A 5,493-nucleotide genomic window follows, 5' to 3' on the forward strand; every position below is an offset into this window, starting at 1 on the left:
TTTTAATGCTATATAAAAGGTATTTAAAATAAAACTTCCTCATTCCTTTCTCCAGAGTGCTCTATGCATATACAAATAAGTGAATGAATGAATGAATGAGTGAACAAACATATAAACATGTTTAGGACTTCCCTGGTGGTGCAGTGGTTAAGAATCCACCTGCCAATGTAGGTGACACAGGTTCAAGCCCTGGTCCAGGAAGATCCCACATGCCGCGGAGCAACTAAGCCTGTGCGCCACAACTACTGAGCCTGTGCTCTAGAGCCCACGAGCCACAGCTACTGAGCCCATGCACCACAACTACTGAAGCCCATGCACCTAGAGACCGTGCTCTGCAACAAGAGAAGCCACCGCAATGAGAAGCCCGTGCACTGCAAGGAACAGTAGCCCCCGCTTGCTGCAACTAGAGAAGCCTGTGCACAGCAACGAAGACCCAATGCAGCCCCCAAAAATAAATAAATATTTTAAAAAAATGTTTAGATATATATTATAAATAGATGGGATATCTTATATATTTTCTGCAACATGCTTTTTTTTTTAACCTTTTGTGCATCATGCATATATTTTCATTTAAATACACAGAGAACTACCTCTTTTTTTAAAAAATGGCTCCAAAACACCTTGTATGGGATTTCTTTACAGGGTAATAAAAATGTTCTAAAATTAGATTGTGGCTATGGTTGCACCTCTTCGTGAATATACTAAAAACCACTGAACTCTATACTTTAAATTTTATGGTATGTGAATTACATCACACAAAAAAGCTGTTTCACAAAAGAACAGAATGTCAAAAACATCCTACAATTTAAATAACCTGTTCCCAATTGATAGGCATTTAGGTGTTTGTAATTTTTTATGAGTACAGGCAAAGCTGCATGGATGCCCCTGGGCGCCTACCTTTGCACACTTGTAGCTCTAGATGGAAGATTCTAGGTCTACACATCACAGCTCTGGATGCGAACGCAGGAATTCTGATGTTAGCTGGTGTTGTAAAAGCCGCTGCAAATTTCTTCCAAGAATATAAGGGGTCAAACACACGCTAAAGTGAATTTTCTGTTGAGGGTGGGCCTGTGATCCCCTCACTGATCATGTAGGGGAAGAGGGCGACGTGTTTAGTCTTCTAACGACAATCTGTCATAGCTCAGTGTGGCTAGGCATCTTGGTTAATATTCCAGATCTGCCTCTACGCTGGAGATCTAGCTCTGTTCCTGAACGGTTTTTCCATCTGTGAAACAGAACAACTCATAGGGTTATTATGAAGATGGAGTGAGTTGGCCCATCTGATGGGCTGACCCCTGGCCAGGAGATGTTCAGCAAATGCTAGATCCTTCCCATTGGTCCTTGAAACACTCTAGATGAGAGCACAGCAAACTCCAAGAGGTAGAAAAGGCCCTGGTGAATCCATTCATATGGTGTTGTTCCTGAGTGGTGACCCCCACAATTGGGCGGTCACAAGCCCAGTCCAGGAATGGACACCAAAGCTCACTATTCACAGCTGTGGGCAGGTAGAGCAAGTCCCAAGAAGAATCAGGACAAGGAGGGTGAGGCTGGCAACTGGCCTGTGAACTGACTGGATCTTCCCAGAATCCTCAGCACCCCCTTTCCCTGAGAGGGGGTAGGGGGTCAGTTGACATCAGTCCAGAGCCCAGGGATGGAGACCCCTCCTCAGCAGCAGCCCAGCCATCTTGATGCAGGAGAACTGGAGAACCAGTGGAGTCCCTGCCAGCCCTAACCCCTATGATGAATCACAAAGCTGCCTTCTTATACGGATACCAGCATGACTTCATCTTAACTAATTACGTCTGCAAAGACCTCATTTTCAAATAAGCTCACATTCTAAGGTTCTGGGTGGGTATGAAGTCTAGGGGTCACTATTCAACCAAGTACAGAATCTGTGGGAACAAATCAGAAATGAAATGAATAGTGAACTGCAGCCCAGAACATCATCTGCTCAAATCAGAACAGCCCAGAATGTCTTTTTACACTGTACAAGAAGCAGTACAAAATAAAGCAAATGATTTCTATTTCTGGAATGAAAACCAATTTAATTATTCTAACAAAAAATATGAACAGGACTCAGAAGTTGTGCTGCGGGAGCTTCCCTGGTGGCGCAGTCATTAAGAATGCGCCTGCGAATGCAGGGGACACGGGTTCGTGCCCTGGTCCGGGAAGATCCCACATGCCGCGGAGCAACTAAACCCGTGCGCCACAACTACTGAGCCTGCGCTCTAGAGCCCGCGAGCCACAACTGCTAAGCCTGCATGCCACAGCTACTGAAGCCGGCGCGCCTAGAGCCCGTGCTCCGCAGCAAGAGAAGCCACCACAGTGAGAAGCCCGCGCACTGCAACGAAGAGTAGCACCCGCTCGCCGCAACTGGAGAAAGCCAGCGTGCAGCAACGAAGACTCAACGCAGCCAAAAATAAATAAATAAAATAAATTTTTTAAAAAGTTGTGCTGTGAACAAATGGGGCTCAGATGTCATGATGTAAAAAATTGAAAATACTAAATATATTTCATCAGAATGGTAATCTTGTTCTGGCAAAGCTCGTTGCTCTGATAAATTCTACAAACCCAGTGAGCAAAATAATGAAAAGAATACCTTAAATCTGTTTCACGTAGGTTTTTGAAATAATAAAAATTCTGGAAATGTAAAAATCAAAATTATATCTATAAAGCAAGTGAGAATATTCAGAAACTGCTATCAGAATTTTTAACACAATCTAGTGTATAGTTTTAAACAGTTAAGTATTTTTAGACATGAAATTAATGAATTTCAAAAAAGAATAAAAAAGCATGGGTGTATCACTGTGACCTAAATTAATGGTCCTACTTGTTGTAAAATGTAACTATTGAAATAAGAAAACAAATTTTGAAACTATTTCCCTAACATGTATTTTTAAATTAAAATGTAAAATTCAAGTCTTCAAAAATAGTCACTTGTTTTTGTTCATCTCTTAAAGGGTAAGGAACATGTGAAATACTATATCCAAATGTTACTGTCCATGCTTGAGAAACATGGTTTCCATGATGTTTCATGAAAACCTTACCAGGTTTTGTACAGAGTAGGAATACTAGAGCAGGGTAGAGAGGAAGTCTGGGAAATCTGGAGTTTCAGCCAAGATTTTAGAAGCTGTTTCTAGACAAGTGCTGTCGGGCAGGCCCCACTCCCCTCCTCTGGACTGGGTGGAGTGGCTCATCCTCCCTGGAGGACAGCTTGTCCAGAGGTGCCTGAGTGGTCCTAGGCACATCCCCCCCCCCCAGGCCTGTGATCATGACTGAACAATGGAGGGGAGGTGTAAAAACCCAGCTCCCTGGCCAAAAGATGGACCAAACCCCATGGCACAACTCACACCCCACATCACCCCATGGGAGCAGACAGTGTGTCAAGTTCAGCTGAACCCTCATCTTTGCCTAGTTGCTTCCCGTGTCCTGTTTTACATGCCAGTGCCCTTCCCTTCTCCTTCAATCACTCCCTTGGTAAATCACATGCTCAAGAATTCCATCTCAGGCTCTGCTGCTCAGGAACCCGTCCTCAGACAGGTGATGTCGAACCCTCTATAGTCACCTCTGAGTGATGTAATTAAAGATGTGAATCATGTCAATCTTATTTTCCTGACAACATAAAAAAATTTTAATACTCAAAAAGCTTCTTTTTTTGTAATTTTAATTTATTTTTGGCTGCTTTGGATCTTTGTTGCTGCGCGCAGGCTTTCTCTAGTTGCGGCCAGAGGGGACTATTCTTCGTTGCGGTGCGCAGGCTTCTCATTGCGGTGGCTTCTCTTGTTGTGGAGCATGAAGCTCTAGGCACGCGGGCTTAGTTGCTCCGCGGCATGTGGGATCTTCCCGGACCAGGGATCGAACCCATGTCCCCTGCATTGGCAGATGGATTCTTAACCACTGAGCCACCAGGGAAGTCCCAAAGCTTCATTTTTTAAATTTAGCTTTCTGACTCCATGCTTGTGCTTTCAACACTTTCATAACGATTTTCCGCTCCTCAACGAGGAAAGCACGCTTGATCCTGTCACGGACACATTTAGCGCACATGGAACCACCATAGGCCTGGCTGACATGTCTTTTTGTTTTAGACAACCTCATAAGAACTTTAGGTCTCATGGCACGAACTCCTCGAAGTCGGCCTGGGCACACCACATGCGAATTTTGGTGCTTTCTCAACCTTCTTGGTATAAAGGTAAACAATTCGGTTATCAGGGGTTCGGGACAGCCTGGTTTTGTTAGAGGCTGTATCATGGAACAGCCTATGACGGCATGTCAAATGCTGGATCATCCTGAATGCCTCTAGATACCATCCCTGGAAGAGGAAGAAGCCTGACAAACTTTTAATTTACCTTCTTTCATCAAATAAACATCAGAGAGAATTAAGTAATATATCTCAAGACTTGGGAACTGAGACAATGAACACTGGAAGGCCATTGGACCTTATGGAGAACTTGCGGTGCTACAGCCGCACAGTCTGGAAACTATGAAGTCTTGCCTGTTCATTTTAACGGAAATGGTAAAATCTTTGGAAAAGGAAACATTTTAGGGAGTTTTATGCTTAATTAGGGATATTCTAACAGAAATTTTAATACTTTTATTTATTTATATTTTTAAATTGAAGTACAATTGGCTTGTAATATTATATTCTATAAGTGAGATCATATGGTATTTGTCTTTCTCTGACTTATTTCACTTAGCATAATACCCTCTAGGTCCATCCAGTTTGTCACAAACAGCAGGATTTCATTCTTTTTTATGGCCAAGTAATATTCCATTGTGTACATACATCACATCTTCTTTACCCATTCATCTGTCTATGGATGGGTTAGGTTGTTTCTGTAGCTTGGTTGTTGTAATAATGCTGCAATGAATATAAGGGTGCCTATATCTTTTTGAATTATTGTTTTGTTTTCTTCGGAAAAATACTCAGAAGTGGAATTGCTGAATTGTATGACAGTTCTATTTTTAGTTTTTTGAGGACCCTCCATACTGTTTCCCATAGTGGCTGCAGCAATTTACATTCTCACCAACAGTACATGAGGGTTCCCTTTTCTCCACATCCTTGCCAACACTTGTTATTTGTTGTCCTTTTGATGATGGCCATTCTGACAGGTGTGAGGAGATATCTTATTGTGGTTTTGATTTTCATTTCCCTGATGATTAGTGACGTTGAACATCTTTTCATGTGGAATTTTTAAAATTATAAATCTATAGTTTTATTATCATGTGGAGATGTTAATACTTTCAGATTTACAAGGTTAGTTTGATAAATGAAAGAGAAGTGGAAGATGCTATAACAATGAAGAAATATGGCATGATTTCTTGTAACAAAACAAAGTATCAATTCCAAGAGAAAACATAATACTTTAAAATAAACTATTATATAAAAATACATTTGTTGGGCTCCCCTGGTGGCGCAGTGGTTGAGAGTCCGCCTGCAGATGCAGGGGACGCGGGTTCGTGCCCCGGTCCGGGAGGATCCCACATGCCGCGGAG

Source organism: Lipotes vexillifer, unplaced genomic scaffold, assembly GCF_000442215.2.
Source record: "Lipotes vexillifer unplaced genomic scaffold, Lipotes_vexillifer_v1.1 scaffold299, whole genome shotgun sequence".
Lineage (NCBI taxonomy): Eukaryota > Metazoa > Chordata > Mammalia > Artiodactyla > Lipotidae > Lipotes > Lipotes vexillifer.